Source organism: Mustela erminea, chromosome 12 (assembly GCF_009829155.1).
Source record: "Mustela erminea isolate mMusErm1 chromosome 12, mMusErm1.Pri, whole genome shotgun sequence".
Classification (NCBI taxonomy): Eukaryota; Metazoa; Chordata; class Mammalia; order Carnivora; family Mustelidae; genus Mustela; species Mustela erminea.
The window spans coordinates 15,458,081-15,470,758 of record NC_045625.1 but is presented as its reverse complement, the minus strand read 5'-3'; the positions used below and the strand labels follow the sequence as shown (position 1 = coordinate 15,470,758).

The window sequence follows — 12,678 nt, the reverse complement described above, 5'->3', positions numbered from 1 at the left end:
CTCCAGAATGGTTCATTGGTGCAAGGAAAATGACTGAAATACTGTATTTAAATTTAGAAGAAATAACCTGAAGACCATAGTCATTCACTGAAATGGCATCCATTTAGTGATGAAGAGGAAGTGCATACGCATACAATGAAGTGAAGTTTGAAAACTCTATCCCCGATAATTCAAACAGAAAACTATTTTAGAATAGTACCTAACTCATGGGTTGTTGTGAAATTAAATGAGATGATGCTCATAAATTATTTAGCTAGTGCCTGGCAAACAATAATTGCTCAAAGAACAATAAACAATTATATATATATATATATTTTTTTTTTTAACAAGGAAAGATTGTAGGAGAATGTGTGTGTGTGTGAATACACAAATGGATATGTCTGTGCCCTCTTTGCAGCATCTGCTTGACTAACTCAATTATCTTGTGCTGTAGACACACTCTTTCCAATTCTTTCTATATCTGTAAGTGGAGAACACACCCACTTTCAGCTGGAATACCACGTATTTCTTCTTTTTCACTGAAACAGGCATCTTATTCAATCTGGGGCTGTTCATAAAATGTGACTAATTACCATTATTAGATTAGAGTTTCTGTTCAAGAAATGGAGTCACAGAAAGGTTCAGTGATCAGCCCCAAGTCACACAGCTTTTGCATGGCTGGGCATTGATGAGGAACTGAGTCTTTCCTTCTCAACTCAGACTGTTGTACATTCTTTCTTCTTCATATTAAGATTAACATCATTCTACTCCAAACTTCCCTCCCCTTTCCTTATCCCTTGTAATTTTTTTTTATTTCTTACTCTAAGCCAAATTAATAACTACTTAAGAAATTTTTTTATGTGTCTTTTGTTGATTGCTAGATGACAAATAAGGCTTTGAATATATTAACGGCAAATGCTAGCGGTTCCTCCTTCCCATTTTCCTATTGACAGATTTTCTTGAAATTGCTCCCTCACATTAGACAGGGAGAGATAACACTATCCTAGACTCCAGGAATATGAGAGTGTTCTCTTTCCTCTGAGGGAATAGGATCCAAGATCCCCAGGGGATGCTTAAAACTGTGGAGAGTATCAAAACCTACATATACTATGTTTTTTTCCTGTATGTGCATACTTATAATGGAATTAAATATATCCAATAGACAGAGTAAGAGATTAACAGCAATAATTAATAATTGAATAGAACAACTGGGACAATAGACTGTAATAAATTTATGTGAATGTGGTCTCTCCTTCTGTACCCACCCTTCTTTTTGTGATGATGTGAGATGATAAAATGCCCACATGATGAGATGAATTGAGTCAATGACACAGGCATTGTGATGTGGTATGAGGCCTGGAGAGGAAGGTGTCATTGAGACCATCCAAACAGTATGTATGACTGAATCAACTGCAGGTTTCTACAGACATTTTTAATATTTTGACAGGTGGATGCATAAACCTACATGTCTTGCAGCCACCCAGGACACCCTTGTAAGTAACTTCCCTTGCTTATCGCCTCTGCCGCCTACTAACTGGGAGTGGTCGACCTCTGTCTTTGATTTCTCCCTGTCCTCCATGGAAGTGGGCCAGTCTGCCAACCAACATATGTCTTCCCCTTCTTTGTTAGAAGCCCCATGTAGGCAGGGATTTTTACCTTCATTGTTAGCTTCTAAATATACAGTCTGGCAAATTTTAGAAGACTGATAAGTAGTTGCTTAATAAATGAGTAAATTAATAAATGAATAAATAAGATAGAATGACAGCTAGGATTGCTGTGATGGTAAATTTTGATAACATATGTCCATACTGCTACACTGTCTGGCATACTATTTTTTTAAAGATTTTATTTATTTATTTGACAGACAGAGATCACATGTAGTCAGAGAGGCAGGTGGGCGGGGCGGGGGGGAACAGGTTCCTTGCTAAGCAGAGAGCCCGATGTGGGGCTCGATCCCAGGCCCCTGAGATCATGACCTGAGCCAAAAGCAGAGGCTTAACCCACTGAGCCACCCAGGTGCCCCTGGCATACTATTATTAAAACAAATAAAGACACCCACTTGTTTAAATATTGGCATGATATCTGTAACTAGTTCTAATATAAATATCTGTTGAAAGTCATCTGTCATGTCAGCTACCCCCAAGAGATAATAAATGTTTATTGTTTTAAGTTGCTAAGTTTGGGGATAATTGGTTATGTAGTGGTAGGTAACTGATACACTTCCTCTACCCTCTACCTTCCTTACCCTTCTTTCCATGCCCTGTGTTCTCTTTTATCATCCCCAGTTTGCTGACGGATGAGGTATAGAGGATACAAGACGGGGCTCGATGGTAGCACAGGCACAGGGACTGAGCTGCTGGAGGGGTGGAGTTTGTATTTACAGACATGAGTCAGACTGTGGGAGCAGGTCTGCGGGGGTCAAGAATGGGACATTGGTGATATTTGATAGGCTTGTAAGACATGCAAGAGGAGATACCTGGTGTTGGATACAGTCACTGGAGCTCAAGCGAGACAGCTTGGCTGAAGATGTAGATCCAAAAACGATTGTAGTAAGTGGCATTTAAAACCATGGACGTAGCTACCTACTTTGGTAGAGCATGCAACCCTGGATCTGAGGGTCATGGGTTCAAGCCCCATGTTAGGGGTATAGCTTAATTCAAACAAAACAAACAAACAAACAAAAAACAAATCAAACCATGGGCTAGATAAGATCACTAGCGGGGTAGTTTGGCCAGAGGGAAAAAGGAGCCCTAGAACATCTAACACTTAGGAAAGAGAAAGAGTCCCCAGAAAAAGACACTGAGAGTGTTTGGTGATATACAAAGAAAATTAAAGGGCATGTATCTTGAAATTAATTGGAGAAAACATGTTCCAACAACAGGGAAGTGATAAGTAAGTAAAATGATGCTATTGAGTCAATTAAGATGAAAATGACAAATGGAATATTGGCTTTAGTAACAAAGAGGTTACGGGAACCTTGAAAAGACACATAATGTTGTCATTATTATTAAACTTAATGAGTGGAAAGAATGCTGAATTTGGAGTCCCAGCACTTGGGTTCAAGAAAGACATAATAAAGGAAGGAGATAAAAACATGAATGGTTTCCTCCCACGGTGATTATCATGATCAAATGATATGACGAAGTTAAACATTCTCTGTGGAACAGGAAGGGAAGTGCAAATGTCAACTCAAAAACAGCAAGGTCATGGGGCCTGTGTGATCATTAAGTCTCTGTAACTCCTTTTATGCTCTTGAAGACCACTCAGGCACTACGTTCCAGCCTCCACCCCACCAGACAGGTGCACAGGCACACACATGCATGCGCGCACGCGCGCGCGCGCACACACACACGGTGTGCACAGATTCTCTCAATAACACTAGAGATTGAATATGTATCAGGGAGCTCTAGAAGGTTTAAGAGTTAAGCCAGCCTGTTGCAGCTCTGGTGCTGCTGACATTACCAGACGGCATTAATTTAATTCCACTCAGTTATGCTTTTAAATTTGATTTGAGAAATGTGTCATAAAATGCTATTGAGAAGTGCAGTGCCGCATTCCTAAGCAGGCTGGGAGCCTGTGTCTGTTCTGGGAATCCTTGAGGAAAATGGATGGAGTTCAGGTTGAGCCTATGGACTTGAGGGAGTTTACTCTTTGCTGGGGTTTGGTGACAGAGGTTTGCTGATCCTGAATTGCACACTGTTGAGAGAGGACCACGGGCAAAGCAAGAAACCCCTAGGGAGTAAGGAGAGGCCTTGCAAAGACTAAATGAAAGCATGGGAAAAATTATAATTTTAGCAAATAGCAGGGATGGTTTAAAAGACTTTAGATAGGACACTGAGTTTGTTATAAGGTACTGTAGTGTACTTTTTACATTGGGTCATCAATATTATTTTCTCATTTCTCTTCTCTGGCCCCATTTTCTTGTGCTTAAACTGGAAGTGATAGACTACTAGATCAGAAGTCTTCAAAGAGAAAGAGATCTTTCCTAAAGGGCATACACAGTGATCTGCTGGTAAATAAGGGTAGAAGGTATAAAGGAACTTTACTTTCATTAATTTCTGGGGCATCTTTTAAAATTTGTATGTCTTGTATGATTTTTTGTAACACACATAATATAAATAGCAAGTGAGTAAATAAATAAGCCTATGTTACACATGTATCCTTCCTCCCTCCCTCTCTTTCTTTTTTTTTCTTAAAGATTTTATTTATTTGACAGAGAGAGATCACAAGTAGGCAGAGAGGCAGGCAGAGAGAGAGAGCAAAGCAGGCTCCCTGCTGACCAGAGAGCCCAATGCGGGGCTCGATCCCAAAACCCTGAGATCATGACCTGAGCGGAAGGCAGAGGCCCAACCCAATGAGCTGCTCAGGTACCCCCCTCCCTCTCTTTATATGTGTGTGTGTGTGTGTGTGTGTGTATACATACACATATATACACACATACACATATACATATACATACACATATATATACATATGCATATATACACACCCACACATACATCTCTATGTTTGTATGTATTTTTTATTGTTTGATTGACTATTTGATTGATATAATCTGACACAGACATGTAATTAAAATAATCTAAAGAATACTTGCTTGATTGATCTCTGAGTTTTTATAGCTTTATTTTTTTTTTCCTTAATGATTTTATGGCCCTGAAATGAGTTATTCTAATCATTGTGATTATTTTAAAACTGTGAAATCGCAGTGTGACTACTGAATTGAGTACTTGGCTTTGGGGTTTTGGTGATTTTAAAAACAAATATGTGAGGGGCGCCTGGGTGGCTCAGTGGGTTAGAGTCTCTGCCTTTGGCTTGGGTCATGGTCTCAGGGTCCTCAGATCAAGCCCCACATCAGGCTCTCTGCTCGCCAGGGAGCCTGCTTCCTCTTCTCTCTCTCTGCCTGCATCTCTGCCTACTTGTGGTCTCTGTCTGTTAAATAAATGAATAAAAAAAATCTAATAAATAAATAGATAAATAAATAAGTGAATGTCTTTACCAGGAGCTGAGTGAAGGCAGTAAGCACTGTGTCAGTTTATGTTGAGAGAGAGTATCTATAGGGAAAGTTTATGTGGAGTCCTTGAGTGGGTGCAAGGGACATTAATGTGGTCCAGGATGTCTTGGCGACATTCCTAACTCTGTCCCTGATTTGCTGGGGGAGCTTGGACTAGTCATTCCTCTTTCCAAGCATCACGGTCCCAGGGTCTGCTGATTTGCAGATTTGGATTTCTCCTGGTGCTCATCTCAGCTCAAACCTGGTTTCCTCAACTGGGTCTCCTCTGACCCCTCGCTCAAAGGGTTGCTTCTTCCCTGCCTACAGTAACTCTTTATCACACATCCTATTTTACTTTTCTTCATTGCAGAGTAACTATATGAAATTGTCTGTTTACTATTTTGTTCATGTGTTTATTGTCTGTCTCCCTGAACTCTAATGTGAGCTCCATGGAAACCACAGGGAACAGAGGCAGATGTACCAGGAGGCAAATGAAGTTTAAGCTTTAGGACTGTGGGACTTGCATTAGCATTGTGATCACATGGTTATGTGTGTTTTCTTTCTTCTTTTTTTCACAATTTTCAAAGGGAAAGTACTGCATTACATAATTGATCAAGACTGCTGTCTCTTTTTAGTCTGAACCTTCCTTCATTACACTTTGCTTCTTCTCCAGTGGTGTGAGCCTTTCTGCATGTAGCTAAAAGGAATTTTAAATAGGTCTATATTTGGTAAAGTTTGGTGAGGTGTATTTTTGTGGTGTGTCTTCCCTTCTGTGACTAGTTGTCATTAAAAAGATTCCACAGGTCAGTAAGGGGGAAGAGCTATGACTCAGGTGAATAGGTATCTTCTCGTACTAATGATCTTAACATGTAGAGCCATCACTTTTTTGTAAATTCAGTGATAAATCAGCAGGTATCTTTTTCTAAAATTTAGAAGTATGATAATACAAATCTGACCACTTGTCAGTATTTTAACACTCATTCCAGACCAGCCTTCTTTGCTGCAAACATAGTTCTAGTCTCAGTACCCACTGTTGTCTGGCTCGCTCACTGTACTCTATCTGAACTAAATCCTTGGTTGTATTAGACGACTAGGATGCTTGGGTGGCTCAGTCAGTTAAGCATCTGATTCTCCATCTCAGCTCAGGTCTTGATCTTAGGGTTGTGAGTTCAGACTCTGCATCAGACCCCATGCTGGATGTGGAGCCACCTTTAAAAAAAGAAAAGAAAAGACTATTTGACTGCCTTTTCCCACCATTTTCATTGGTCCAAACCACTCTGTCCAACTGAGTCTTTGTGTGTTCTCACTCACTTCTTGCTGATTTGGCATAAACTATAGACATCAACAAAGTTAGCATGAAAGTCGTACTATGCCAATCCAATGTTGATCACAAACTGGTTCATGAGTATTGTCAACACAAGGAATATTTAAATTACATTTTGCATGAGAAGACCTGAAATTCTCTGAAATCTGAATGCTCACATATTAAAGAAATTTGATACTAGTTTTCCCACAATGATATCAATGCTAAATATTTACCTACTAATTTTCAATAATGAATTGGGGAGAATAATGGGAAATTTTTGAAGCGTCAATTAGGGAAAAAAAGAATAGCACCAGAGGGGGAAAATAACTTTATTTCTGAATCTCTCTATAGAAAATAGTATAAACTCATCACCATATGAAAATATCAAAGTATACAGGTAAAATGTAGACAACAATGTAGAGGTACAATATGTTGGTTATAAAGAAAATCATGTTTTTCTGGTCTTTGTGAAATATATGTCAGCATTTCAGCCTTGTCAGCAGATTAGCATTGTCAGTTGTTACGATTCTTTTCTAAGGTAAAGATTTACTTTCAAGTTTAAACTTTTATTCATTATTTCCGTATTCATTTCTTAAGGGGAGTCCATGATTTTACAGTTTCTATCCTATAGGATCCAGCCTGGCAGGGAACTTGTGTTTTCCCTGAAGCTTGTATTTCCAGATTTTAGAACCAGGAGAGAGTCAACAAATGTTTGCAAGAATCACAAGATGTTTTCTCAGAGTCTTTTTCAGCTTGATTTGCTATTTCTTTTGAGAACTCTATGATAGAAACTTTGACCTTTATTTCTTAGAGGCCATGGGGAATTGCTCCAAGGAGATCTGTTCCTGGCGAGGATTACAGAATCCACTTTTAACAAGCACATCAGCACATTCATAAGCCATCCTCTGCGACCCCCTGAAGCAGGCTCTGCGGCCTCTGCGGCCACCCCATGCTCACAAAGAAACCTCCTCTTCCTGCCTGAGCTTTGCTGTTGGTAGCACCTCCCTGAGGTTCTGGCTTCCAACAGTAAAGCAGGTCACATGTAAGTTTCCTGCCCCCATCCCGAGTCTGCCTTGCCGCCTTTACCCCATAGTTCATAGATCACAAATGTGTCCTCTGTTGGCGATCTTGAGATGCTACACACATATATTCTCTTCCGATATTTGGCAATTCAGTTGGGAGATCCATAAGGATAGATTACGCCATTTACCTGTAGGAACAAAAACAACAAAGAGTAAAGCAAACCAAATATTTTCTTTTTTTTTTTTTTTAAAGATTTTATTTATTTATTTGACAGACAGAGATCACAAGTAGTTGGAGAGGCAGGCAGAGAGAGAGAGAGGGAAGCAGGCTCTCTGCCGAGCAGAGAGCCCGATGCGGGACCCGATCCCAGGACCCTGAGATCATGACCTGAGCCGAAGGCAGCGGCTTAAACCACTGAGCCACCCAGGCGCCCCCCAAATATTTTCTTTTTACCTTTTTCTCATCACCCCTTGTAGAATAAAGTTCATACTCTTAGCATGAAAATCAAGGTTCTTCCTTATCTGGCTTCAACCACCTGTCCTATTGGATTTTAACCTACAAAGACACAGTGCTGGGAATGGTACAGCCTTCTTGCCATCATCATAATTGTGCTTGGGACTGCCTGAGAAGTGTCCAGCCTATGTGCCTGTTAAAAATAAACTTTCCTGATCTCCTCTGAATTCCATATGCTTTTTGCCCTTCCTCCTCATCTGTGTTTATCTAACTCTGTGTTATGCTTTCTTTAATGACAAAAATACAAATCCCCTTGATCTTTGTTTCAAATATTGGAATTAAAAAAGAGCACTGTATATAGCAGATATTCATTGGGAGCCTACTAAGTTGAATCTGTGGCCATAAGACACAGTCAAGTCTTAATCTGTCCAGAGTTAGCAAAAATAACTGTGTGCCTAACACAGTGCCTGACGTAGGATAGAAGGTAATGGAATGAGTGATGGGTATTAATCCCTATTAAAACAAGGTCATTATCTTCATCTTTAAAACTCAAGAATCTCACCCACAAAATAATAATGATAATAATAATAATAATAATAACAGTAAAGTTTATAATCTTTTCTTTGAGGCAGAGACTGTGCTAAACACTTTTAAGGGTGTTATCTTAGAATGTCAGGTTGTCTTATTGTCCCCATTTTATAGATGATGAAACTGATGAAATAAATCACTTCAAGTTACACAATTAATAGGAAGCAGAGGCAGGATTTGAACCCAATTTTGATCGATTTGAGCTCCAATATGCCTCATTACTATGCTATATCTTGCCTCTCATTGAATTAAGATAGAGCAATAAATTATAACCTGATTTGTATTTATACTTTTCTTTCTCTTCAAAGAAATCTCCTCTTTAAATCCATGTGCAGGACATGCTGTCCCTGCCATTCTTTCTAAGAACGAACTGGGACTTCTTTTCAGTTAATTTTTATTTTCTGTCTTTCATGCCATCTCTGTCCTCCTGACACCAGTGGAGTTACATCTTCCTTGCAGTTTCCAACCTCAACTAGCAAAGAATAAGGCTCTTGGCTCTGCAGTCCGAGAAACTAACCTTGGCATAATGAATGACCTGCAGCTTCAAATGCCTCTGGAATGCCTAAAGACCACGGCTCCATGCTTCTGGAATGTGGAATGGCCCCCGCGTTAGCCAGGTGACCCACAGCTGCACGCCCCTGGAATGAGAAATAGATTCTGCCTCCTAGAATACCAAATGCTCAAGGAAAAAGGAGTGGATAACCCTTCCTGCTGAGGAAGAAGCCATGGTGGTGACTGCTATGAGATAACTATCTGTTCGCACTAATCACACCTGACTCTGAGTCAGGGTCGCTTCTTTGAACCACCTGCTGGAAAATATCTGACCCTCCCCAAATCAGAGAAACAGATCTCTTCTCGTGGGTAGAAATGTGCTCTCCTCATTTTGTGCTTCCTTTACTTTGCCTAAAAGAAGAAACAGAAATCTTGTTTGCAAAATTTTCATTTTCCCAGTGCATTAATTTGGACTTGCAAAGCTTTGTATTCCCTTTAGACAGGATCGGCATCTGCAAAGTCCTGTTCGGAGAACGCGGCTCCCCGGCGCTCTTCCCCCAGTGAGAGGGCCTGAACCCTTCCTGGAAGTCACTGGCAAAGCAGAAAAGGTGTAAGGATATTGGCATCAATCCTGCTCTGTAACTGGGATTTTAATGATTTCTATCCCCCTTTTCTTTCATCATCTTTTGTTTTTCCCAGTGCCATTCCTCACTGAATATTTCCTTTTCTTTTTCTTCTTTTCCCCCGTTCTCTTTCCCATTGCATTTCAATGCACTGGTTTTAAAAGGAGGATTTGCAAACTGAGTATTAAAACTCCAGGGCACTACGTCTCCAAAATCTATAAGACGATAAGAAGATAAGAGGCCAAACCCACTGAAAGCTCCCCTCCTGGTGCCTGTGGAACTGCAGGCTGGTCTCTAACACCCCTAAGCCAAAGCAATCTGCCCACCTCCTCCCCACCCCACCCTTCCTGCCTAATGCAAGCAGATAAACTTAGCATTAAAATTCCCGCACTTTGGCAAATGAGTACCCAGGAGGCTGCTGACTCAATCAAGGCTTGTTTTACTTACAGTGTAGTACTGAGAAAAGGCCATAAACTCCAGCCTGACAGATCTGTAATGCTCATTTCAATATGCTTTCCCTGTGTGCGGGCTTGCTGATGAACTTTCATATTCCGCCAACAAAATATAACAAACATATTAACGATGTGTGGTAAATTGCCACTGGATATAGTGGGTCCTGATGACGGAAATAGTTGTGAGTAAATGAGAATGTCTGGCTGCCTAATACCACTTTGGGGCCCAAGATGATGCACTGTCCTGGAGGGAAGTGCGCAGAGGAAGAGGGGGTAAGTCAGCTCTAGAGGGACATGGAAGCCTTTGCCCAAGGCGAATGGGGCATTGGAAACCCAAGACAACAGGATGGGAGAACCATAGATGGTGTCTACTTAAACTCATTAATCTGATGTATATTAAAATCAAGAGCCAGAGAGGTGATGTGAGAAGCCCAAAGCTGCACAGTAAGCTTTGTGCCTGAATCACAGCCCAGTGTTCTTCTGGTTGGTGGATTTGATGGATACCAGGACTATCTTTGAGAAAGGAGTTGGACAGAAATAATATCAGGAATATTCCTGGACTCAAGTCAGTCCTGCATTCATTAGTAGCAAAAAACACTGCTGGGCTTGCCTTTCTCTTTATCTGTAGTGCTCGACCCTACTTTTGGGTGCATTAAGGGACACCAAAGGGTGATTTAGGCGAGTATATGGTAGTTGTTCGATACTGCAACCCCAAAAGGACAAGTATAATTCCTTTACAATTGTCATAGATTGCCATTATAATTCTGACTCCAATTCTAATGTATGTCTTTTCTCCCCAAAACCACCAAACCATTTTCTGATACCAGCTGGGTGTCTGTACTATGATCCAAAATTGATTCACACTGTCTACCTGGAGACAGTGGCAGATTCCACAGTTTAATCTCTCAGTCCCACAAAATTCCTCTCTACTTCAGATGTCAGTCCCAAGTCCAGGCCGTTACCTGTGCTCCTGACCAAGTCATCACTTGTTTCGGTACACATTTAAGGTTTCCGGTTACCAATAAGATTGTGGAAAATATTTTTAAGTACACCATACCATAAAACATAATTGTTGTTGAAAATTTTTATCTTACTTATATCTATTTAATTCATTGTTCTTAATTATGTTTAGATTAGTCATGAAAATTTCATGAGACCGTAAACAGCTACCCATCATCTTAAATTATCTTTCTGCCTGATAAATTCTCTAACACAGATACCATAAGCTTATTTGACTTTTAGTAAACTCAGGGAGAATAAAAGTATTACACTTAATGCTGATAACTCTAAAGACATGCCTATTTTAATTAAACCAGCAAACTTAAACTAGTTTTTATTTACCAAAGATTATCCTAGATCCCAGGAACTTGAAAAACATTTGGGTTATTTTTTTGTATTCTGAGAGTACAAGATGCAAATCAAGATGTTACAGCTTTTGCTTTAAAATTTTAGCCATGAGACATATAATAATTCAAAATCCACTAGTTTATAACAGAACAGTTGTATCCAAGTTGCGTTTCTGGCAGATGGAATAAGTTAAGGTTTTCTGCTCAGGTGACTAAAGCGTCTTACTAATATTTGTGAAAGAGACTTTTAAGATAGTTTATAGGCCTAGTTTTCAAAAGGGGCTCCCCCCTCCCTTTTCCCTTCTTGTAAGAAGTACCTTGTTTCCTGTAGATGACAAGGTAGAAGACTTTGATCTCAAAACTCACAGAGAAATAATGCAAGTTTCCCCAAGAAGGACTTTTGTTCTTTCAGCCCAGATCTTTTATAATATGTGCGAGCCCTTTGGGATAAATAGGGGAAGTATTGGTATTGGTTTAAAAAAAAAAAAAAAAAGTAGGAGGGCTTTGAATTGTTTCTAGAGCCAAATTCCTGTTCTTATAAAGACTCAATCTGTAGGACAAAGAGAGTTGTTTTTAATTCTTCAAAGAAATGGGTTGCAACCAGAATAATACCAAGAAGCTTGTAAACCATCCAACAGTATTTTTTTTAAAAGATTTTATTTATTTATTTGAGAGAGATCACAAGTAGGCAGGCAGAGAGAGAGGGGGGAAGCTGGCTCCTTGCTGAGCAGAGAGCCCAATGCAGGGCTCGATCTCAGGATCCCTTAACCCACTGAGCCACCCAGGCGCCCTCCCCATCCAACAGTATTACTTTCCATTTGCTTTTTGTGTGTCAGGAAGATCTTCAACTAAGATGAAAATGAAAGGATTCCTATGTTCCCGATTTAATGCTATGTGTCTCGGGAATGTTTTACCAAATCCTTCCACAAAGGCTTCGGGTACACAGTTTCATTCTAGCTCAGGGAGAAGGCCTTCCTTAAAAAAAAAAAAAAAAAAAAAAAAATTTCTCTTGGGCATTACATACCAGCTTCCAATCTGACCAGCTTCTGACCATGAGGCTCCCAAAAACAAAACTAGCAAACCGACCCACCGAAAACTCTTAAGAGGACCTTCCTAGGTTTCAGCGGGGATCAACGGGAGGCATCCCTGGCAGCACGAACCACCTCAGGGACACAAAGGGCGTCGCCAAAGAGGGTGAAAAAGATACCAGCCTGCAGGGACCCAGAGCGTTTCCCGAAGAAAACCCAAAGGAAGGCTCGGACCCATCGCTCCGGCATCTGCGGACAGCGGGTACCGGGCACGCACGGTGCGACCCGCACGGCTGTCCGGCCACCAAGCGGGCGGGCCCAGCCCCACGGCTGCCCCGCCGAGGTCTCAGGACACGGAGACGAGACGAACGAGAGGGCAACGACCCTCCCTGGCG

General features: G+C 40.7%; 1 long non-coding RNA gene across 1 annotated transcript; it reads left to right on the top strand.

Moving 5' to 3' along the window:
• The first annotated feature begins 1,389 nt into the window (after positions 1–1,389).
• LOC116571176 lies at positions 1,390–7,968 on the top strand. Its single transcript, XR_004277763.1, has 3 exons — positions 1,390–1,472; positions 7,090–7,320; positions 7,778–7,968. It is a non-coding gene; the product is annotated as an uncharacterized LOC116571176 (long non-coding RNA).
• Positions 7,969–12,678: the final 4,710 nt, after the last annotated feature.